At 38.9% G+C, this 26,097-nt stretch overlaps 1 protein-coding gene across 9 annotated transcripts in view; it reads left to right on the top strand.

Moving 5' to 3' along the window:
• LOC132829640 (neural cell adhesion molecule 1-like) overlaps positions 1 to 26,097 on the top strand; it is a 509,764-nt gene that overhangs the window by 14,658 nt on the left and 469,009 nt on the right. The window contains exon 1 of one of the 9 annotated variants that reach the window (XM_060846971.1): positions 1,410 to 1,440. The exons of the other annotated variants lie outside the window; for them this stretch is intronic. The gene's annotated coding sequence lies outside the window, so the exon portion shown is untranslated. Of the gene's footprint in view, positions 1 to 1,409; positions 1,441 to 26,097 lie in introns of those variants that run through there. 9 annotated transcript variants of the gene reach the window in all.

A 26,097-nucleotide genomic window follows, 5' to 3' on the forward strand; every position in this document is an offset into this window, starting at 1 on the left:
CTTGAAAGGGTTCAGAAAGGATTTACAAGGATGTTGCCAGGATTGGAGGATTTGAGCTACACGGAGAGGCTGAACAGGCTGGGGCTGTTTTCCCTGGGGTGTCGGAGGCTGAGGGTGACCTTATAGAGGTTTACAAAATTATGAGGGGCATGGATAGGCTAAATAGACAATATCTTTTCCCTGGTGTCAGGGAGTCCAGAACTAGGGGGCATAGGTTTATGGTGAGAGGGGAAAGATATGGAAGAGACCCAAGAGGCAACCTTTTCATGCAGAGGCTGGTATGTGTATGGAATGAGCTGCCGGAGGATGTGGTGGAGGCTGGTACAATTGCAACATTTAAGAGGCATTTGGGTGGGTATATGAATAGGAAGGGTTTGGAGAGATATGGGCCGAGTGCTGGCAGGTCGGTCTAGATTGAGTTGGGATATCTGGTTGGACCGAAGGGTCTGTTTCCATGCTGTACAGCTCCATGACTCTCTATGATTCTAAGAAGACAAATTGCCTTTTAAGGTCAAGTAACTCATTAAAAGTTTTAGATTACTTGCAGTGCAGAAACAGGCCCTTAAGCCCAACAAGTCCACACTGACGCACAGCCCACCCAGACCCATTCCCCTTCACCTAACACTACAGGCAATTTACCTAACCTGCACGTTTTGAGTGTGGGAGGAAACCCACACAGACATGGGGAGAATGTGCAAAATTCATACAGTTGGTTGTCTGAGGCAGGAATTGAACCTGGGTCTTTAGTGGTATGAGGTAGCAGTACTGACTACTGTACTACCGTGCCACCCAAATTAATAATCCTTTTTGAAGGGTTGCAACATTGAGTTCAAATGTTAAAGCCAGAGACGATCCAGAATGTTGAATCACCACCCACACAAGGTGCTGCAACTTGGGGGTTTTGACAATAGAAAAGTCTCCTTGTTGGGAAACCATCTCTTGTCGCACTATTAGTTTATTTGAGAGCTCCAAGAACATCACTAGGAATTTCATTCGGAATTACAAAACCCCGCAGAGGAGGTTTTATTTTTTAAAAAAGGGAGTTTTAAGTTAGGAGCAAGTAAAAATAGACAAGTAATGGGTTGAACATTGAAATCGACTGAGTTAAAGGGCAAGCAAAACTAATAATAGAAGTAACAATGAGAGAAAAGATGAAAGTTACTTGCAAATGTTTACAAACTTTGCAGAACAATAGGCAAATGTTCCCAGCCTGTCTGTTTCAGTCTCAGGGAGTGTAGCATTTTTTTTATATTGTGTCAGCCAAGTGAGGTATTGCTGCAGTGAAGTTGTGTTACAGTTCTTACCATTGCTGTTGTAGTCAAACTGAGTGGGATTTTGAAAGACACTAGCTACAGTTCGTACACCGCTCAAGATCAATGCTGTGGAAATTTTTCTGGGAGGTTGTTCAAACACTGTCTTTTTAGAATCTTCAATCAAGAGGTATATGTTTTCATTTTTGCTGCTCAGAGCTCTCCTTAATCTGTGACAGTCATCTTTTGTTTAAATTCACAAAGAATGAATAGTTACTTTGTGCAGATATGACAAGAATGCCTTGTACCAAAAACATGCCTGATGTCCTACTAGATGTTTTTAATGGAGGTATATTAGTGTTCAATAGACCAGATGATGCTATGCTTTCTTCTCTTGTGTGTTGGCTGTTATTATGTGCTGTTAACTCTAACAACTTAGCTGTTTAGTTTTCTTACTCTTAATTTGTTTATATGAGTGCATTCAGAAAAAAATCATGGAGTAATAGTGTTAATTTTGTAACTCGTTTGTTTCTAGAGGCTGTTCAGGTATGACATTTGTTAATGAAGAACAGTTAGTGTTGATGAATTTAGTTTTAGATAGTGTGAGTGAAATGTTTCTCTGGAATTTTATAATAATGACATTCACACCTGAAGTCATTTGACCAGTTTTATAGAAATAAGCTGTGGGCTTCTGTTAGACATGTTCCAATAAACTGCATTTTTTTTCCTTCCATTGTGTATCGTTTATTTGTTTTGCTGTATATGTTTGTTCTGCTGTAGCTCGTGAATGTAAATTGACTATCCAGTTGAACTATAACAAGAAAAAGATAAGGTAACTTAATTTTACATCCTGGGACTGTTTTCTCAAATATTCCAAGTAAAGCAGGAATAAAATAACTTGTATAAAGAGTATAGCTTTTGTATGACAAAAGACAGTTTATCTATATATTTTAATAATAGTTCCCTTTGTTTTTACCGAAAGAGATTCAGCATTTTGTTTTCAAGAACCATTATTTCATAAACTAATACTCAAGAGGGTAGAGATAACATAGTTAACAGAATGCATAAGAGATTTGTAGCTTGATAATGGCACCTGGTATGTTAACGGAAAATGTTGTTACAGCCATTTTTCAACTGAAATGCAAGACAGCTGCTAAAATCTCTGAAGCTGTAATTTGATTCACATAGGGGTTCCCAAACTAGTGTGCGCATGGAGGCTACCATGCAGGAAACAGATTACATAAAACAACTGGTGTGGAGAAAAAAATGTCAAAGTAAAATAATCATGTTATAGATTTTATTACCTGTCAGATGGGCATGTTGCGTGGGGGTACATTGTTGGAATACCATATCTTTGCATGGAACGAGGCAAGAGATTTTGTTACACAGCGAGATTAAACTAAGTGCAGTGAAAGCTGCAGTGAAGCTGATTAAACAAACTCTGCGCCATAGACTTCTGTCTAAAGTCACTGTAGGAAAGAAAATGGTTTTGATAATCTTTTGAGGTGGAAAGTTCACGGCATAGGGGAACCTATGTCGACTGCATACAGCTGGTGACAGTAACAAGAGGCAGAGAGGCGATGTATAGAAAGGAGGTACTGGAGTTCATGGAGAGGACTCCATGGGAACATGAGAGCCGTTCGTGTGAAAATAAAACTGGGATGACATTAGATAAACATAGGACTGATGGCTGGGTGGTTTGCATTGGAGCAGAAACACAATGTGAATAAAGCACACAGTGAAGAGCACAATGGCAATAGGCTGGACGATGAGGGAAGGTGGTTGATGGGTCAAGTGCTGGGATTTAATATTTAACAATGAAACAGGATCAACAGACATGCTTGCTAGCTGTCAGCCCTTCACATTTTTAACTATACGTTTTGCATCATAATGAACAAAAACCGTATTGAGGAAAGTATCAAGTAGTAACCACCCTAATAGAGGTTTGAGGTCAGTAGTAGTTTGTCTTTTTATGATCACAATATTCCTTTTAGATTATGATGGATAAAAGGAGAGAAGATTATGGATATTTTAGCTGATTTAAGTTCTCATTTGTGCATTTTGTGTTCAAATATTGAAGAAATAGAGTTACAGATGGCTGTGACTGTATTACAAGGCTGTAATTTGAGGGATTTAGATAGCATCCTATCTACAAATCAGAGGTAATCTTACAGCCATCTTTTACTTGCTTTCTTACACATTCATTTCATTATCATCTTGAACTTTCCTCTTTGAATATTAGTGCCATTATTTGTGTCTCCTATTGAGACTGTTAATGTTTGTTATTGTGGTGTTGTTTGCTGGATGCAAGTGAACTATGGCTCAATTTTCCACAGCACATCACCTTCCCCTCAACTGTATACACAGTGACCTGTCTTAACATTAAAAATTTGCATGGTGTGGATTTGAGCAAATTAAATATACATCAAACTACCCCCTGTCATAACAATGTCAATTCCTGACCATGGTTCAGCAGAATCAGTGCCAAGAAAGCGCTGCTTCAACAGCTATAGGGTACTACTTTAAATATACAACAAAGACCCAGCAAAACCTTGCAATCCCATCACATGTTTAATAGTTTAACTTACTAAAATTGGGTCACGTTTTCATTTGTGTGAGGAATTTTGGAACTGCAACTGTGTGATAATTTTCTCCTGTGCAACAGACACTTCAGTTGCTATAAACAGTGCAAACTCTGTCATAGAAAGAACATTGGACTTGATGGCAATTAGTGAAATTGACACTTTCCATGGTATGCATGTTATGGAAGGAAACAAAACTGGATTTCATTTATTTTGTTGTGCATGGCAGTTTCTAACTGTACAGGGTGTTGTCCTTGGAGATCAGCTCTTCCACATACTCAATGGTTCAGCAAGATGACTGAGTGTAAGAATGTTGGGGGTGATTCCAAATAGTAAAGACTGTATGTGACGTGCTTCACAGGGGTTGTAAAATATCATTGGCTCCTACTTTTATTGAACTGTTTTGATCTACAAAGTGATCTTGAAGGCAATTTCAAAGAAATTCCTCCAGAGATAATGAAACATTGATCTAGATGTGTTTTCATATTGAAAGTTTGGGGTTTGTCGTTTATTTTTATACTTCAAGTGCCTTGGGGAAAAAAAGTTGAAGGTAGGGTTGTAATTTAATAGTGTAGGAACAAATATATTGCATGCAAACTACAGGGAAAATATATTGTCGTCACAGGAGATATAGGACAAATGCTTCTGTTCTAATCACCCACATGTTCAAGGTGTTACCAGAAAAAAGGTATTTGAAGATAATTGTTTAAGAGAAAATGCAGGAATATTCTGCCATTCAAAGCAGCAACCCAGCTCCTGGTGGAATGTTTATAGAAGAGATTTAAAACAAACAAAACAATTTTAATTTGAACGTTATTGTGGAGAGTGTTCATTTGTTTTGTTGGAAAGAAGAACAATTCTGAAGGGATTCTGCTATTATATATATATTTTGAGGATATTAAAATGACATTTAATTGTGAACAAGCTGTATTGGCAAGTACTCCAGAATTGGTGGCGAACAAAGGTTTGAAACAGTTGCATTTAACACATTGTGCACTAGTGTTCCATTCATATTGAATGGTAGAAGGCAATTCAACACCAGAATTGGGAAAAAAAAATCATTTTTTGAATCAATTTGGTCAGGCAATGAGGCATGAAACAAAAATCTAACAGATTCCAGTTATCTTTTCATTCATTCTATTTATGGGGCATCCTTCTACGTTTGTTTTGTTTCGAGCAAAATAGCAAATTGTTTGTGTCACAACTGAAAGTATATTGAAGAGAGTTTCAGTAAATCAACAAAGGACAATGTTACTTTCAGTTAGCCAATCCTTGGATGATTTCTTCCACTTAATGCTGGCAAGCGTCAGCATGCTTGAGGAGGTATATTGGTGGTTGCTTCCTAGTAAACCTGCTGGCTGTCTCTGCATATTAATCACTTCATGAAAGAAAGCTGGCCTTATTTGCATTGTGTGGGCTCTGAGAAGTCTCATGGTGTGCCTGAGAAAAATACAAGTGTTGGGGGGTGGGGGGTGGAAGGGAGGGTGGGAGGAATTGCGATTGTCGTTATGAAAGGGTTTTCATCCATTCAAGTGGAAGAACTGAATACGAGGGAATTAGCACACTGTTCTGTGCAAAAGCAATCCCATTCGGTAACCACATTTCATGTTGTTTAGCGTTCCTGTCCCACAGGGAGTCTGTACATTGTGTTGGGTTTTTAACTGGGAGTGACTCATCTTTGGATGATGTAATCAACAGCTCTGATAAGCTCAAGGTACATGCTGAATACACGTCTTGTGAAATGGCTATGTCATTTAAGTTGGAGTGCATATGCTACAGTGACCTCTCTCCCAGTGAATAATGGAGAGTCTGTTTTGTTAGCTCAGTGGATGTTTAAAGATTTGAAAGCTAGAATCTATCTTCCTCCTGCATTATTCAAGGAGAATTAAATTCTTCCTGTGGATACCTTTTCAATGAATACTTGGGAATTCCTAATTTATAAGTTTTAAATTTAGAGCAGTTTTATCCCCATAATGCTATCATTTTAGTTATTGCTGCTGAATGTAGCATTGCATTGGGATTTTGTTTTCCCAAAATGTTCAGCACAGTTGCATGTTTTTCAAAAAAAAACTTGTTGCTTTTTATAGCTGTCTCTGGTACTGAGAGATTGTGATTAGTGTACTGTACATTTTCAATAAAAGGCTGAGTAACATATCAAAATGATCTAACACAGTAACACTAGAATTAATGTAGAGGCATTGCCAAAGCAGTCTTTCATTGACTGCCTATCATGCAAGCAAAGAAAAACACTAACACCATAAACTCTTTTTTTAAAAGCAAGATTGTGAAGGGATGCTTTTAGAACCATACCAACATCGTAGCAGTTGTTCCCTAACCAATGCTTAATTCCCTTGCAATCCACACGTAATCATTAAACCTTGACGCTGGTTGATTAAGTTCTCATGCACAACTGTGCTGTTGGTCCAAACAAATTAGTCATCACAATACATTGCTGGCGTCATCGTTGTTTAGCATATTCATTGTATTTCATCGTACCAGGGACTTGTGTATCCACAAAAGATGAAGCCACAGCAGATCAACAGATAATTGTTTCACATGGATCTTAAAACTGGGCGGAGTCCTTCTGTAACATTGCCATGCTGGATTGTTTGTGACCCATTAGACCAGCATCCTTTGCCACCACATTTTTTTCCCCCTCTTTGCTGGTCCCTAGTTGCACTCCAGCTGGTCACCTTGCATTTGAGAGATGATGGAGGGGCAACATTTTTCCAAGGTATTGCCAATGTCCATCTTTGACGACAAAGAGACAAATGTGCACTCAGTGTAGCAGCTGTGGAGTGAGGAGCAGCCTGATGAAAGATTACAACTTGGAACGTTAATTCAGTTTCTTTCTTCATGGAAACTGCCACACTGGCAGGGTATTTCCTACATTTTCTACTTTTATTTCAGATTTTCAGCATTTGCAGTTTTTATTTGCTTTATTTCTATCTTTTTTTTGTTTCTTTGTTTTACTATGCTGCTCCTATCTGTATTTTTCTGTTGGTTGTTAAAAAAATAAATGTTTCACTTTTTTGGCTGCTGTTTTGTTTTTCTTGAAAAAAAATGTCTTGGGAAATCCAATCCCCAGTTTAATCACTTAAGCCATGGAAACTTTGAAGCCTTAAGTTGAATTAAACTCATACTGTAATTGTTTTTAGTATAGTTAAATACCTTACTTTAATCTCTGTGTTTTAAAATCCATTTTAAAAAAAATATGGATACGATGTGCAGAAAATCAACCTGGTATGAGGTTGATGTATTTCATCTGATATTAATTGTTGGTGTTTGTTGAGACTGATCAATGTAACTGAAAAATGTGTTGCTGGAAAAGCGCAGCAGGTCAGGCAGCATCAAAGGAGCAGGAGAATCGACATTTCAGGCATAAGCACTTCTTCAGGAAGTGCTTATGCCCGAAACGTCGATTCTCCTGCTCCTTTGATGCTGCCTGACCTGCTGCGTTTTCCAGCAACACATTTTTCAGCTCTGATCTCCAGCATCTGCTGTCCTCACTTTCTCCTAACTGATCAAGGCCAGAAAGTTTGCACAAAGTTGTTTCAGAATTTTCTGGATTTAAGGGCATGCTAAAATTCTTAACTACAATAAATCTAAAAATTTACCTGAAACATAAAGCAATCATTAAACAAAAAAAAGCTGCAATAATAAATATTATTTAACTTGGTCCAAACGGTATCCTCCATGTTTCTGTCCCCAGAGTACCATAATAAAATGATAATATAGAGAGTTCAGACAACTGGTGATTCCAAACAATGGATCGAGAGAGCAAAGTAGTCATAGTGAACTTGGAATTTTTGTTTAAATGCTCCCCCACCTGTTGACACGTGTCTAGAACTCATATTTATGAACTCAATAGGACATCTTGCCAATAAGCCATGCGACTGTGCAAATAAACATGTACAGCTTCGCAACAAACTCCCAATTAGTTTACTTTCTGTGGGTACCAATGGTGCATTACTATTTATGCCCAAATGTAGACTAGAGCGTGGTGAATATCCCCCTTGTGGTACATGAAGCCATTAGTGGGAAGTGGTACAAAGGTTTTAATCCCCAGAGCTTCATTACAGCAACTGTCTTTGATGCTAAACACCTGGGCAGGTTCTCTTGCATTCTCTGCCGTTCTGTTTTAAACACAGCATTGAGGCACTTGTGCATCAGGCAAGATAGCTTTCTTCAGGGTTGCAAAATGAAAAATGATTTGGGGAATCATTTTCAGCAGAACGCCCAAGCAAGAGATTGACTGCCATATTATTGGTACTTCTAGAAACAATGTTTGTTTATTAATGGGTGTACATAAAAATATTTTGGGTTGTACGCATTTTCCCAAACTGAACTCTTCTTAATGCAACACCTTAAAAATAAAACAATTGGTTAAAGGTGCTGCTGCGTAACTGCTCTGATTTGGAATGCTTGGGATCAGTTTTCTGGATTATCAAGTGACATACAGAGTGTCTAACCACTGGAAAACACAACAGATGTAATTGCTTACCTGATGCACAAAGCAGTGGTACATGTTTTATTACTACTGTATAACATTTCATTTGGTTAGCCAAACAGAACATCTTCCATTTGTCTGCTTCTTAAGTCCTGCACTAAAATAAATGCTCAAAAATGAAAGCTTGCAGACACCTTGTGTTTCTGAACTGGAGGGTTTTGTGCATTAGATCTAGATTATGTAGGAAGCAGAGTAATGGTCTATATTAGTAATGAAAATAAAAATGTTGGAAATCACGGTGGGTGAGGCAGTATCCATGGAGAAAGAGAGCAAGCTAATGTTTTGAGTCTAGATGACTCTTCAGAGTAGCTCTCTCTCTATGGGTGCTGCCTGGCCCACTGGGATTTCCAACATTTTTGTTTTCAGTACAGATTGCAGCATCTGCAGTAATTTGCTTCTGCCTCTAAATAAGTAGACCGGTTAGTCCTGTAATCCTTTAGTGCCAGTTCCTTTTACACTCGTGCAATTGATTTGCTCAGATTAATGTTCATACAGATGGACGCTGCACATTCTGTTTCTAAAGAAAAAGTGTGCGGCAGATGGTACTGACCTGAAATAAAAACAAAGTGCTGGAGAAACTCCGCTGGTCAGCCACATCTGTGGAGAAATAAAGTTCATGGTCCGTGCCATTGTTATGACCAAATTTCGCTAAAGACTATTAAATTTTCAGTCTATGTTTGAAGTGATAACGTATCTTCACAGTATGTTAGTAAAACGTCGTTGATAATTAGATGGTGGGATAATTGTCAGAAGAATAAAGGACCTGTAGGGATGGGAAATTGTGTTGGGGAAACTGTTTAATCCAGAGTTTTTAGGTTAAGAAGCACCTACTTTTGCACCGAGGTTTTGAACTTGGCAATTAAGGCTTGAGAATCGGCTAGTTTAAACCTTAATGGCAATTTTTTTTAAAAAAAGGACTGATTTGAAGAGACCATGCAATTGTTGGGCACTCAGAGCTTTGCGTTGAAAAATCATTTATAAACATGCAACACAAACAAACAAACATACAAATCTAATACCACAATTAACATGGAAACATTCAGTATTGAAATGTTTCACTCGAACCAGTATTTGTCTACCTGAAATTTCAAAATTTGCTGTTTCACATCCCACGACCTGTTATAATGTCTTAGCTGACAAAGGTGACTTCATTACGTAGAATTCTGTAGGAAATTATAGCACAAACAACTCATTGAGCACAATTGATTGAAGCTGTGTCTATGCAAACACACCACTACATTCATCACAATATGCATTCCCTCTAACTTTTTTATTCCCCTTTGTGCACATATCCAGCTTCTCCTCCTATGCATTCAGGCCAGGGTTACCCAAGCAGTGTGGGTTCTGACCACAGCATAAGCCCGAAACTCAGAGCTTTGCAGCAGGCATTGCTGTCTCACAGCGTATGACACAAAATTCCAACACCCGTCTGCAAAATCTGGGTCAGAACCCACAGTGCTTGGGTAACCCTGGCCTGAATGCATAGGAGGAGAAGCTGGATAAGTGCACGAAGGGGAATAAAAAAGTTAGAGGGAATGCATATTGTGATGAATGTAGTGGTGTGTTTGCATAGACACAGCTTCGATCAATTGTGCTCAATGAGTTGTTTGTGCTATAATTTCCTACATAATTCTACGTAATGAAGTCATCTCTGTCAGCTAAGACATTATAACAGGTAGTGGGATGTGAAACAGCAAATTTTGAAATTTCAAGCAGACAAATACTGGCTCGAGTGAAACATTTCAATAGTGAATGTTTCCATGTTAATTGTGGTATTAGATTTGTATTTTTGTTTGTTTGTGTTGCATGGTTATAAATGATTCAGAATGATCATAAAACGATATCTTCCTTTGGAAAGTTACAGCGTTGTAAATAAACATCAGCTTGTTGTTTCTGGCTGTGATGTCACCAAGAGATTTTTCAAAACGTTTACATTTTGTGTATCCTTGAAATAAACAAGGTCATCAATAGAAGGCGTAAAACTTCTAATTATTGCTTTTTACTACCACCCTTCCCTTTTGCGTCTTAAGGCCTTGAATTAGATAGTGTTGGTGACAGCGATCGTTAGATTCCAATTTTAAAATCAACTGTTACATTTATAAGATGGTTTGACAGATGGCCTTCCAGTTTTAGCCTTCTACTTAGAGTAAAACTGTTATTATTTAGAATGGGAAGTGCTGTCAAAGAAATGTTACTTTACATTGGGTAACGCTTGTCGATTTGTTTTCAGGTGGTGTCACCATTTCTACTCGAGATAGTGAAGTTTAAAGTTTTTTTTATTTTGTCCATCTTTGCAGAACATTATTGTTACAACGCTTCTTTGTTTCAATAGCTTGCAGATTATTTTCAGAAAGACTATGATGCAGATTGGATCAGAGAATGGTAGAATTCTTATTCATTTTTACACATTCTAAAACTGGTGCCTAAATCTCCTTGAACCATTTCATTCATAGGAATTTCTTTTGAAGGAAGTGGTAAGTACAAAATAACAACAAGACAATGAATAGGAGTTAAAGCAGGCTATATTGAGTCCTCCAGCCTGATCCACCATTCAGAAAGATCAGAACTGACATTTTGTGTCACTTAATTTTCTGTACTATGGACATATCTGTTGACCACTAGGGTGGCCAAAAACCTTATTAAAGCAGCTTTTTCTTTGACAGGGTAAGAGGGAGAAGATGCTGAGGAGTAAGTTACCAACCTAGCCTAGAAGAAAGGGTCCATTCCACCATTCAATTAGATGATGTTTCACCTGTATCTCTCGTTGCTTTTGAAAACCAGAGCTGGAGAAACTCAGGAGGTCTTGTAGCGTCCATGGAGAGAGAAACCAAGTTGACATTTCAAATACAACATTCATTTTCTTTGTCATAGAGTCATAGAGACGTACAGCATGGAAACAGACCCTTCGGTCCAACCCGTCCATGCCGACCAGATATCCCAACCCAATCTAGTCCCACCTGCCAACACCCAGCCCATATCCCTCAAAACCCTTCCTATTTATATACCCATCCAAATGTCTCTTAAATGTTGCAATTGTACCAGCCTCCACCACTTCCTCTGGCAGCTCGTTCCATACACGTACCACCCTCTGCGTGAAAAAGTTGCCCCTTAGGTCTCTTCCCTCTCACCTTAAACCATTGCCCTCTAGTTCTAGACTCCCTGACCCCAGGGAAAAGACTTTATCTATTTATCCTATTCATGCCCCTCATAATTCTGTAAATCTCTATAAGGTCACCCCTCAGCCTCCGACACTCCAGGGAAAACAGCCCCAGTCTGTTCAGCCTCTCCCTGTAGCTCAGATCCTCCAACCCTGGCACCAACCTTGTAAATCTTTTCTGAACCCTTTCAAGTTTCACAACATCTTTCCACTAGGAAGGAGACCAGAATTGCATGCAATATTCCAACAGTGGCCTAACGAATGTCCTGTACGGCCGCAACATGACTTCCCAATCCCTGTACTCAATACTCTAACCAATAAAGGAAAGCATACCAAACACCTTCTTCACTATCCTATCGACCTGTCTACACTATCCACTTTCAAGGAGCTATGAACATGCACTCCAAGGTCTCTTTGTTCAGCAACACTTCCTAGGACCTTACCATTAAGTGTAAAAGTCCTTTTACGATTTGCTTTCCCAAAATGCAGCATCTTGCATTTATCTGATTTAAACTCCATCTGCCACTTCTCAGCCCATTGGCCCATCTAGTCCAGATCCTGTTGTAATCTGAGGTAACCCTCTTCACTGTCCACTACACCTCCAATTTTGGTGTCATTGGACTTGAAATGTTTCTGAGCGCTACTGGACCTGCTGAGTTTCTCCAGCACTTTCCTGTTTTTGTTTTAGAACTCCAGGATCTGCAGCTGTTTGTTTTTATCTCACATTGATTTGTCTGCCTTTGTTGAGTTTTTTTTGATGCTCATGAAAATCTACTTGATCTTGAAAATTTGGGTTGATCGACCAAACACAACCTCTTGGGGACCAACATTTTTGGGTGGAGTGTGTGGTAATTTTATTTTTGAAAAGCAGTAGGTTTATGTAAAGTCACTCCAAGTTTTGGAATTCACCACAAGAAGAAATAATTTCTGCAGACATGGTATTGAATCTCTTACATATTTTAATACCATTATTAAAGCTTCAAACTTCTGAACTCTAGGATAAGCTGTATTCCTGCATGGATTTTCCCTTTTGTGCCAGTCTGCACTGCGTCCTCACCATGACAAGCACACAGTATTCATCCTGAGGAACCATGTCAAGAAATGAATGCGGTTGGGATTTGATCAAGACTCTGTGAAGTTGACTATTCACTGTCCCCTTGCATTCCTCTTGAGCTAAGAATCAGATCTCTATTTGTGTTTTCAATCATTTATTGTCTATGCACTGATTATTGGTGATTTATGTGGGTGGTCACTGAAATCACTTAGCCCTTCCACAGCTCCTGGTTTCTCACCATTAAGCAAGTATTCCAGTTTGTCTTTCTCAGATTCAAAGAAGATGACCTTTTCATTTCCTAACATTGAACTCAATCTGCCATTGTTTTGCCACTAAATTTGTAGATCTCTATTCCTTTTGTAGTCCTCTTGTCTTGTTCTCACTGTTTAATATGCCACTTGTGCAGAACTAACTGAGAGCTGGGAAGAATCTAAACATGGAAAGAAATATATTCACTTTTCCCTTTTTAAAGGTGGGATGTTGCAAATGCTGTTGTACTCTTTAATTGGTGGAGCTGAAATATCACAGGAGAACTGTATGTTTGCCAGAAATCAATGCTGCAGGGTTTCTCCTGATGGATTTCTCTGGAGAGATTATATTTGAAATTGAAAAACTTGACATAGTGGACACCATTTTAGTTCATCAGTTTTTGGCTAGGATAGAAGGTATCAAATCCATCTGCAATTCTGGTATATGGTACATCAACAGATGACGTTCACTGTTGTGTTACATAGAAGATTTCAGTTGTGCAGATCTCTGAGGAGGAGTTGGAACACCAATCAGTGTAATTAATCTGCTTTTATTAAGAAAATTTGTGTCATATGGAAATAAAGTGCGATTTCAAAATGCAATTAAGTTTTCCATTCATAACTAAAATACTCAAAATGACAACTTTACTTCTTAGGAGATAAATTGTTTTTTTTCTTCTCTGCAAGATTTACATTTACGTTTCACATCTTGCCTTTCAAGACCCTGTTGGAGTTTCTCACTTATGACACTAATATTCAATAATCTAATGCTCTGCCACTTCATGAAATAAAAGACCTCTGCCGATCAATATTAATCAATATAATAATGCTCTTTGAACAGTTAGGAGAGGAGGGTGGGTTTTCATTTGAACATTTGCTTCCCAAGCATCCTCACTCTTTTCACTTTCCCCCTACCCCCCCCCTATATTTCCAGATTAATTACGTAGCCCACTGCATGCTCTTATCGTTTTTATAGTGCTGTTCTAACATACAACAGACAAACAATGGCTTTTAGTGTGAAATGATTTATAAATTTGAAATTTTTAATAATATTTGCAAGCATCTGAAACTTCCAGGAGTAAAATGATTCCAGTTGATGTTCAAAAGGTTATAAGGCAAGTGTAAGCAACTTGCTCAGTTTGGGATGGGGGAGAAAGGTGATTTGTCAAAAATAAAAGGATGCTGGCAACAAAGCAATCTTAAACCAAGGTATGCTTTCGGGGTCTTTCAATTCCTGAAAGTATATTTTCTGAAAGTGTTTCTGTAAATGGTGCATTATTGTATCAGGGCATTAAATTTTTTTTCAGTCTCTGTAAATTTGTAACCCTGTTGATTCATGCATCATGCTCTTGCACTTGTGCCAGATGCATATTACTAGCTGCTACTGCGTGTGCATTTCAATTGTGCTGAAGTGATGGCAGCCTCTGTGTAGAGTGCAAATAAGGGAGAATAACCATCTTTAAAATAAAGCATGAAAAGTGATGATTTACTGGGAGATTGGTTACAGATGTGGATGTTCTGGTATTTGGCTTTCAACATTGAAACATGTGCTCCCTATAACTAACTTGAGGGCAATTTTATGTGAATTTTCGTTTGTATTTGATTTTCTGCAAAAGTTGAGCATATGTTAATAGCCTGTTTTCTATTTATTCTGTCAGAATGTGGACAAACTTGAATTAAAATGGTGAGATATTTTGTGATTCTTATGGAAACCTGTTTGAATATTTTGAAACAACTGCCTGTCGCTTATAGGCATTATAGTTTACATTTTTGCCAGAACAAGTGATCCAGACTGGTTTGACATCAGACTATGACCTTAAAGAGATTCAATGTATTCTGGGCCCTGAGTTGAAACTCTAGGTTTGTAGTTAGAAGATTATCTTTCTCCAGTCTATCTTTGGAACTTTATTTTCATAAGGCAGTTTCACTCCTTCCTCTTTATTAGTTCCACCAATGGCACACAAAATCTTTGGTTGCTAGCAGAGTTGGTGAGTTGCTTACAGACCTCCCTCTCTGTTAGAAGCTAGCCAGTGGTAGTTCAATAAAATATGCCTTGGTTGAATTTCTGTTCGATTTTTTTTTCTATGTTCCCAATAAAGCATCCAGCACATAGTTATCTATTAGTTCAGCTGAAATCATTGACTGTATTCACGCTGAGTTAATCTGAACTGCCCTATGGCTTTGTGTTTGGGAAGGGGCTTTATTAAACTTGTGTGCTATTTCTCAATGTAATGTTTTGTAATGCCTGAAAATTCAGTGAACATTTCAGTAAAATAGTACGCGTCAAATTTGTTACATGGAGCATCAGAATGTTGGAGGCAATTGTGACAGTGATGCTGATGGAAATGTATTCGTGTGATCTGGGGTGTGAAGGAATTAGGTACTTGATGTACCACTGTAATAATTGATCACTTTTTCAGGTGTAGGCTCATTTTTATAAACATTCCAACTACTTGGTCAGTGTAGCTAGGTCTTGAATTGCTCTCAAATCTCACCACCAGGGAAAATAACAATGGATGTCATATAACCTTTTAAGTGCTTTTCATGCATACGTAAAATGGAAAAGACAAGTAAATTAACTTGAGATACAGATCTAGAAGAAATAGTAGATTGTGCGTTGAAGATTTATCTTAGTAAAGACATAACCACCATGCTGACGTCTTGATGAGTCAATGTCACATGCAATGAGAGCAGCTTAATCGTTTGCATCTTTTGGCAGATGTGAGGTGGATAAATGATGTTTGAACATTCACCTTTCAATAACTAAGATGACTGTTAAACAACTGTTGTGGGAGATGGGAATGGTATTAAAACACAGGATGTGTTTTAAACATTTTATATCTCACTATTATTGGACATGCCCCATGGGTTTCTGACTAAAACATGTATGTATTTATTTTAAATTTTGGTGCACACCTGAAACAGTCTGTACCTGCACATAGATAACTCTGTAAAGATGTAGGAGTGACCAGACTGTCTGTGTATACATTAATTTCTACACTCTTGCTCAGTTTGAATTTCTGCTCTTTGGTGCAGGAAATTTAAAGGGTGTGTTGTGCTCCAGTCTACTACACATGTAAGTGAGAGCCAGGTGGAAATTGGAAGTGAAATGGATAAACCCTTCCAATTCTGGACATGAGAAGGAAGCAGTGCCAATAATATCATCAATATACCAGAGAAAGAGTTGTGGGTGGGGGCTGGAATAGAACTGCAACAACGAATGTTCCATGGACCCCACAAAGAGACAGGCATAAAAGGATCTGGAAGATATAAACTGTAGGGGAATAGATGGTGACAGCTGCAAAATGTCAACATTACAGAGGAGGAAGTGCTGGATGTCTTGAAACGGTTAAAAGTGGATAAATCCCCAGGACCTGATCAGGTGTACCCGAGAACTCTGTGGGAAGCTAGGCAAGTGATTGCTGGGCCTCTTGCTGAGATACTTGTATCATCAATGGTCACAGGTGAGGTGCCGGAATATCCCAATCCAATCTAGTCCCACCTGCCAGCACCCAGCCCATAACCCTCCAAACCCTTCCTATTCATATATCCATCCAAATGCCTCTAAAATGTTGCAATTGTACCAACCTCCACCACACCCTCTGGCAGCTCAGTCCGTCTGTTTCCATGCTGTACATCTCTATGATTCTATGACTCTAATCTACAAATACCAGAATTATGTCACAAATCAAATCCGTTTTTAATAATCTAGTCAGTTACCAGCCCATTAGTCTGCTCTTGCGTGAGTAAAGAGATAGAAGGGATAATCTGGAATTCCCTGCACAGTGAAGCAGTTGAGGCTACCTTGTTGAATGTTTTTCAGGCAAAGATAAATTTTTGAGCAGTAAAGGAATTAAGGGTTATGGTGAGTGGGCAGGTAAGTGAAACAGTCCACAGAAAGATCAGCCATGATATTGAATGGTGGAGCAAGCTCAAAGGGCCAGATGGTCAATCCTGCTCTGATTTCTTCTGTTCTTGTGTTCTCATGTACATTCAGAGCATTTTCCCTTTTCTTCCTTTCACTGGGCTAGGTCCACTGCTTTGGGTCACTTATGTAAATGATTTGGATGTGAACGTAGGAGGTACAGTGAGTAAGTTTACAGATGACACCAAAGTTGGAGATGTAGTGGATAGTGAAGAAGGTTACCTCAGAGTACAAAGGGATCTTGATCATATGGGCCAATGGGCCAAGGAGTGGCAGATGGAGTTTAATTTAGATAAATGTGAAGTGCTGTATTTTGGAAAGGCAAGTCAAGGCATGACTTATACACTTAATGGTAATGTCCTGGGGAGTGTTGCTGAATAAATAAAGAGACCGTGGAGGGCAGGTTCATAGTTCCTTGAAAATGGAGTCACAGGTAGATATGATAGTGAAGGTGTTTGGTATACTTTCCTTCATTGGTTTAGATGTTTGGAGATCGTGTTGCAGCTGTACAGGACATTGGTTAGGCCACTTTTGAAATATTGTGAGCAATTCTGGTCTCCTTCACAATGGAAAGATGTGAAATTTGAAAGGGTTCAGAAAAGATTTATGAGGATGTTGCTAAAGTTGGAGGGCTTGAGCTATAGCGAGAGGCTGAATAGGTTGGAGCTGTTTTCCCTGGCATGTTTGGAGGCTGAAAGGGTGACCTTACAGAGGTTTATAAAATCATGAGGGGTATGGATAAATGGGCAAGATCTTTTTCCCTGGGTTGGGGGAGTTCAGAACGACAGGGAATAGGTTTAGAGTGAGAGGGAAAAAAAATTAAGAGGGACCTCAAAGGGGCAACGTTTTCATGTAGAGTGTGGTGCAGGTGTGGAATGAGCTACTATAGGAAGTGGTGGAGGCTGGTCCAATTGCAACATTTAAACGGCATTTGAATGGGTATATGAATAGGAAAGGCTTAGTGGAAAATAAGCCAAGTGCTGGCAAATGAGACTAGATTAGGTTAGGTTAGGTGTCTCTGTGATCATTCTCTGGATTAGGGTGAATTGACCAGTCCTTAGCTCTTGAAAAGCAGGGAGCAGCTTCAACATAAGTTGAGTAATTAGTCATCACATTTCCAATCCATCATCTCTTTGAACATTGGAGGTGCACCAGGGAAAGAATGCATAGGAGACCAGAGTCAGAAGAGTGAAGGGCACTTTCTGGAGAACATTGTTAGAGAGTTTGTTAGAAAGGGCAAGGATTTGCAACGTGGTGCCTTGTGGGATGAGTTGACAACAGAGATGTTGTTAGGAGTGATAGACAAGTCAAATGAGTGAAGGATGGAGTGTCATCAACACTTTTGGACATTACCGACATATACTGCATAATTTGGGAGGCTAGCAAGGAATAAATCGGAGTCAACATTCAGGATTTCAGCATTACTGTTGTGAGGTAGTAGAAGTCAGGCATTGTTGAAGAACGAATAGGTGATTTTGCTGATGATTAGAGTATGGGGGTTCAAGCTTCAGCTCTGGCTCAAATAGACATACTTACCATAGTAACATGTTAGCCTGTACGAATTTGCCAAAATTGTTCAAAGTCACTCAATTAGCAAGAGGATTTGACAATTTCTACATTAGGTTGAAAGGATTACATTGAACGTTCCAGATATGTCTTTTTTCTACTTTCCTTTGTAGCCAGCATTATTGCAAATTGTTATTTCAGTTGGCAAAAAAAAATTGAGTACTGACTTATCTTTTTTAAGGAAAAAAACTGTTAATCTAATCCCTTTAGGGACTTGCAGTGCAGACTATAGTTCTATAGCCCATAGGATACAGGAAAATACAATACTGAATGATGATGTACTGCGGATTCCCTGGGAATCTGTACCTTAATTGGCTTACCATAATCATAAAAAAAATTCCTTTGTTCTACTAGCTTTAATACTGAGGAGCAACATGTAATAAAGTAGAACAAAACAAATGTATATTTTTACTTTATTTCAAAACCATTTTAAGGTTGTTGATTGTAAAACAAACTATCTGCTTTAGTTTCCTTGATGTTTAAATTAATTGACCATGAAATGCAAATGAATTTAATGAAGATATGGCAAAGTCAGTCAGGCTAAAGTGTATTTTTTGTGGTTTTTACTTCACAAATTATGAAGATCCACCTTTCGATTCTAAGATCAGACCTTTTCAAGGCAGGCTATCAAGGTTTTCTTAATGATTCTTGAATTAAATTTAAGTGCTTTGAAACCGTTCCGTCAACATTTCAATAGGTTAACATATGAAAATCAAGTAAATTTTAGAATAACAAAATCTTTGCCTGAAGTGTACTTATTGGAAATTGTAAGTCCCTAAAGGAAAATTGTACAAGGAAAATTGGAGCACATGGTAGGAAATGTCAGAGCACATTCTGCTAGGGTTAGAGCAAAGGTTAGGGGAAATCTCCTGCACCCCTTGGATGACCAAATTGTAAAAAACTGGAACCTAGTATTTATACACTTGTGGGCTTATATACATATATATGTAGTCGCACATTATATATTGTATACCCCATTTCAACAAGCTGAACTTGTGTATTAAAGAAAATACTGTTAATGAACTTGATCAGACACTTCTGTGGTCATTGCTTCTTGAGGTGGGTCTTGAACCAGGACCTTCTGAGTCAGAGGAAGGCACACTACCAACTGTGCCACAAAACCTTTGAACTTGCATATGAGAGCAAGCAGAAAGTCTCAAATTAATGTGCACCACTTAAATATAATTATACACTGATGTGCCATTACTAACTTTTAAAAATGTTGTTAGGAATATAAATATTCTGATATCTTAATGTTACTTGAAAAAAAAACAAATGCTGGAGATAGCAGCGGGCCAGGCAACATCCATGGAGAGAAAAGGAGCTAACATTTTGAGTCGAGATGACTCTTTTCAGTGTTGTTTGCTTTGGTACTTCAAATAATTCAAACTGTCTCTTGACTATTTCTCCATTTAGGGATTATGTTATCTTTTGTGGTCCTTAATGACTTCAGAGATTGAGTTACTACACTTCTATTTGAAAAATAAATTATGGAAGATATTGGGCCCCATGCACACAACTGGATTTGGTTCCATTAGTCCAGCTCTGCCCTTCCACATCTCGCTTTCTGGGAGAGTAAAAGTTGATGGGGTAGGAGCAGTGCTCACATCCAGTATTTAAGCATTCATAGTTTCCAGCAAAGAAACATAATTTGATTGCATTTTCAACTTCTTAGCTCGAGTGCTGGGATTAATTGAAGTGCCACAGTTCCAGTCCATGAGAAAAATCAGCCACTCTTCCTTGCATGCCTGGAAAGCTCAGTTCTCTTCTGCTTGAAATAAATCCGTTTGAAAAGCCTGGATAAATGTTTTTATAAGGCAGCATTTTCTAAGTTGTAAAACTGATAGTAGCGACAGAACATGTTCACAGTGATGTCATTGTAGCTGAATTTACTCCAGTAAGTTACCATATGGGAATCATTGTATTATTGCTGACATGTCTCCATATACATGGGTTTCATTTTCTTATTTCTTTGTCCAAAGTCCATCTATGTTTTTTATAAATACTCTTCAGATTTCAGAAGTACTTTCTGGTTTTGTTTTGAATTTACGGTTTATGTCAGTCATTTTCCAACCCAAAGAATAAACAGTTCTAATACGATGCTTATTAAATAGCACAAGGTCATTGTCTACATTGGAACCCATGATATAGGAAGGGAAAAGGTTGAGATTCTGAAGGGAGATTACAGAGAGTTAGGCAGAAATTTAAAAAGGAGGTCCTTGAGAGTAGTAATATCTGGATTACTCCCAGTGCTACGAGCTAGTGAAGATAGGAATAGGAGGATAGAGCAGATGAATGCATGGCTGAGGAGCTGGTGTATTGGGGAAGGATTCACATTTTTGGATCATTGGAATCTCTTTTGAGTTGGAAGAAGGACGGATTGCACTTAAATTGGAAGGTGACTAACATACTGGCAGGGAGATTTGCTAGAGCTGCTCGGGAGGATTTAAACTAGTATGGTGGGGGAGTGGGACCCAGGGAGATAGCGAGGAAAGAGATCAATCTGAGACTGGTATAGTTGAGAACTGAAGCAAGTCAAACAGTCAGGGCAGGCAGGGACAAAGTAGGACTAATAAATTGAACTGCATTTATTTCGATGCAAGGGGCCGAACAGGGAAGGCAGATGAACTCTCACGGAATGATTAGGAACATAGGACTGGGATATCATAGCAATTACAGAAACATGGCTCAGGGATAGGCTGGACTGGCAGCTTAATGTTCCAGGATACAAATGCTATAGGAAGGATAGAAAGGGAGGCAAGACAAGAGGAGGAGTAGCATTTTTGATAAGGGCTAGCATTACAGCTGTGCTGAGGGAGGATATTTGTGGAAATACATCCAGGGAAGTTGTTTGGGTGGAACTGAGAAATAAGAAAGGGATGATAACCTTATTGGGATTGTAGTATAGACCCCCTAATAGTCAAAGGGAAATTGAGAAACAAACTTGTAAGGAGATCTCAGCTATCTGTAAGAAAAATAGACTGGTTATAGTATTTTAACTTTACAAACATAGACTGGGACTGCCATAGTGTTAAGGGTTTAGATGGAGAGGAATTTGTTAAGTGTGTACAAGACAATTTTCTAATTCAGTATGTGGATGTACCTGCAAGAGAAGGTGCAAAACTTGATTACTCTTGGGAAATAGGCAGGGCAGGTGATTGAGGTGTCAGTGGGGGAGCATTTTGGGGCCAGCGACCATAATTCTATTACATTTAAAATAGTGATGGAAATGGATAGACCAGATCTAAAATTTGAAGTTCTAAAATGACGAAAGGCCAATTTTGACAGTATTAGGCAAGAACTTCCGGAAGCTGACTGTGAGCAGATGTTTGTAGGTAAAGGGACGGCTGGGAAAATAGGAAACCTTCAGAAATGAGACAATGAGAATCCAGAGAAAGTATATTCCTGTCAGGGTAAAAGGGAAGGTTGGTGGGTATAGGGAATGCTGGATGACTAAAGAAATTGAGGGTTTGGTTAAGAAAAATAAGGAAGCATATGTAGGGTATAGACAAGATAGATCGAATGAATACTTAGAAGAGTATAAAGGAAGTAGGAGTATACTTAAGAGGGAAATCAGGAGGGCAAAAAGGGGACATGAAATAGCTTTGGCAAATAGAATTAAGGAGAATCCAAAGAGCTTTTACAAATACATTAAGGACAAAAGGGTAACTAGGGAGAAAATAGGGCCCCTCAAAGATCAGCAAGATGGCCTTTGTGTGGAACCGCAGATAATGGTGGAGATATTACACGATAATTTTGCATCAGTATTTACTGTGGATAAAGTAAAGGATATGGAAGATATAGACTGCAAGGAAATAGATGGTGACATCTTGCAAAATGTCCGTATTACAGAGGAGGAAGTACTTGATGTCTTGAAATGCATAAAAGTGAATAAATCCCCAAGAACTAATCAGCTATACCCTAGAACTCTGTGGGAAGCTAGAGAAGTGATAGCTGGGCCCCTTGCTGAGATATTTGTATGATTGATATCACAGGTGAGGTGCCGGAAGACTGGAGGTTGGCAAGCGTGGTGTCACCGTTTAAGAAGGGTGGTAAAGACAAGTCAGAGAACTATAGACAAGTGAGCCTGACGTTGATGGTGGGCAAGTTGTTGGAGGGAATCCTGAGGAATAGGATGTACATGGATTTGGAAAGTCAAGGACTGATTAGGGATAGTCAACATGGCTTTGTGCGTGGAAAATCATGTCTCACAAACTTGATTGAGTTTTTTGAAGAAGTAACAAAGAGGATTGATGAGGGCAGAGTGGTAGATGTGATCTGTATGGACTTCAGTAAGGCGTCTCCCCATGGAAGACTGATTAGCAAGGTTAGATCTCACAGAATACAGGGACAACTAGCCATTTGTATACAGAACTGGCTCAAAGGTGGAAGACAGAGGGTGGTGGTGGTGGAGGGTTATTTTCCAGACTGGAGGCCTGTTGCCAGTGGAGTGCCATGAGGATCAGTGCTGGATCCTCTTCTTTTGTCATTTACATAAGTGTTTTGGATGCGCGAATAAGAGGTACAGTTAATAAGTTTGCAGATGACACCAAAATTGGAGGTGTATGGGACAGTGAAGAGGGTTACCTCAGATTACAACAGGATCTGGACCAGATAGGCCAATGGGCAGAGAAGTGGCAAATGGAGTTTAATTCAGATAAATGCGAGGTGCTGCAAATCTTAGCAGGACTTATACACTTAATAGTAAGGTCCTAGGAAGTGTTGCTGAACAAAGAGATCTTGGAGTGCAGGTTCATATCTCCTTGAAAATGGAGTCGCAGGTAGATAGGATAGTGAAGAAGACGTTTGGCATGCTTTCCTTTATTGGACAGAGTATTGAGTACAGGAGTTGGGAGTTCATGTTGCGGCTGTACAGGACATTTGTTAGGCCACTGTTGGAATATTGCATGCAATTCTGGTCTCCTTCCTAGTGGAAAGATGTTGTGAAACTTGAAAGGGTTCAGAAAAGATTTACAAGGATGTTGTCAGGGTTGGAGGATTTGAGCTACAGGGAGAGACTGAATAGGCTGGGGCTGTTTTCCCTGGAACGTCGGAGGTTGAGGGGTGACCTTATAGAGGTTTACAAAATTATGAGGGACATGGAAAGGAGAAATAGGCAAAGTCTTTTCCCTGGAGTCGGGGAGTCCAGAACTAGAGGGCATAGCTTAGGGTGAGAGGGGAAAGATATAAAAGAGACCTAAGGGGCAACTTTTTCACACAGAGGGTGGTACGTGTATGGAATGAGCTGCCAGAGAATGTGGTGAAGGCTGGTACAATTGCAACATTTAAGAGGCATTTGGATGGGTATATGAATAGGAAGGGTTTGGAGGGATATGGGCTGGGTGCTGGCAGGTGGTACTATATTGGGTTGGGATATCTGGTCGACATGGACGGGTTGGACCGAAGTGTCTGTTTCCATACTGTACATTTCTATGACTCTATGACTCTAAATCCTACACTGCTAAGCAAGTCAACATTTATGTCTCCCTAGTTCTTAACAAAATACAGTCTGCCACGTTTTCAGGTGCTAAAATCTGAAGTTCCATGTGGCTTTCGCTGTACATCTTTAATATATTAAAGTCAAGTAAATTAGCAATGATACAGTACATTTGTGTGCCACTATAGCATTGAACAAATATGTAAACTAATCTGTCACTTTGTATTTTATTGTGAGTTTGCAATCCACTTTCCGTATGAACATTTTGGTGTGGATGTTTGAAAGTTGTTTATTAACATGCAGAGGTATTTTCACAGTTCCAGGTAGTCATTTTATCCAAAGGAACATAGCACCTGAGAAAATATTGCCAGGTGCCTGTCATGTACTAAACTTTCCAAGTCATTTAACTATGACATTCAGTGTCACTGCTCGACTAATTTATCCCATGAAGCTGCTGAATATCCATCTGTCCAAAGGAGAACAACGGACTGTAGTGTTCAATGGTTCAATTTTTTCCTGTGTTTTAATTAGAAGAGTCTGTTTACTAAAATGCTTCAAAAAGCAATGTTACTTGGAAGTGAATGTACTCGCCGTACTAGAGCACTGTTCTGAAGTATATGAAGCAAGTCAGACCAGTATGTGTCATTTGCAAGGCTTACTGGTTTTTGGGTGATTGCTGGACTCAAATACAAAGAGCTGTAGGAAAAGCTGGAAGCACAATTTGAAGCATGGGATAGATATTTTCTGAAGAAGGGCTCATGCCCAAAACGTGGATTCTCCTGCTCCTTGGATGCCGCCTGACCTGCTGCACTTTTCCAGCAACACATTTTCAGGATAGATATTTTCAGGCACTTTGGGTGGAAAAATAAACTATTGCACATTCATAAACTTGTCATCACTGCTTCACAAGCTGTACCAGACTGGATCTGAAAGCTTAATTCTTCTGTGATTCAACTAATGGCACAAAATGGGTATTTTGTGTTCTTTCAAGTCAGGTTTCTCTCCGTCTCACAGTGTTAATGGTGGAACGTTGCATCAGTACAAGAGATCATTTTTGCGTGTGGCAGGTCCATTAACATGAGTGCTGGTTGCAGTAGTGTGGTTGTATTTCATTCAAAACTAAGATCTCTATAGTCTTGTGGAGCAGCAGCTGCTATTGAATTTTGGGTCTGCCACTATCATTAAATAAGTCCACTGGGCCTCTGGATTTGTGTTTGGAGAAAACTGCAACATTTCTGTAATTCAGTCTTTTCACGCTAGAATGACAAATTCTTTCACTATTGATCATATGCTGAGAACCAGTGTTCGAGACGAAAACAAAGAGATTTTTGTTATAGTGCAAAGAAGCTTTTCTCATACAATATCAGTAACTGCAAAAAGACACAAGCAATAAATCATGGCACCTTGCCCCCTGGAGTTTATTTATCTGTGTGCGTCAGTTTTCCCCCTCCCCCAATTCCTACCGGGACTGTTGTATCCATGGAAACCCTTTTGTACCCAACGTTGCTTTGTACCATTTGTCTTGGGCAGGAATAGAAGAGGCAAAAGGCGTAGTTGACTTGCAACACAAATTTATAGAAATCTTCCACCAAGTGACCTTTCTGTTGTGAATCATGGGCCTACAGCAGATTAGTATTTCATTTGGCTGTTTTACTGGTCAGGAAAATCTTAGTGACTTTTGGAGTTTAGAAAAGAACGAAGAAGAGATCCTTGGTAATAACTTTATAAAACTGGATAACTGTCAAATATGTGGAGAGCTGAAAACTGCTAGTGTATGCTTCTGAAACTCTAAAATATTTAATAAAATTCACCAAAGTGTAACGAGTATGTATTTGTTTTAAGGGACAGTGCACCACCCCAGTAATGTTTACCTTTTTATATCTTTCACAAAATTATCTCTTAAAATCCTTCAAAATTAAATATTATAACTAGCATCTTGTGTGAAAGTCAGTTTGAAACATGTGCATTCATTGTTGTAGGTTAGAAGGATCTTGACCTTATATTAACTTAATGGATTATTGAAGGTGAATCAAGTTAAGGCAAATGTGGAATGTTTTCATTCGCTCTTAAACCGGTGCTACAAAGCAAGGCTATAATAATTTGGCTTTATTTTTGTCCAATGAATTTATTCATTTATGTACCAATGAATTATGTGCATCACAGATGTGTAAATGGCCCTCTCACAATATGAGTTGTCCTAAGTACCCCATTGTGATATGCAAAACATGATCTTGATTGGTGTGCCTTCTGTTCATTTTTTTACTTGAATCTACTTCAGATTTCCTGGTACCTTGTTGCTTTACACTGAGCAAGCTCAAGCATTTATTAGATATCTTATCGGCCAAAGTCCATTGGAGATGTATGAATT

The sequence above is a fragment of the Hemiscyllium ocellatum genome, chromosome 29, assembly GCF_020745735.1.
Source record: "Hemiscyllium ocellatum isolate sHemOce1 chromosome 29, sHemOce1.pat.X.cur, whole genome shotgun sequence".
NCBI classification, from domain to species: domain Eukaryota; kingdom Metazoa; phylum Chordata; class Chondrichthyes; order Orectolobiformes; family Hemiscylliidae; genus Hemiscyllium; species Hemiscyllium ocellatum.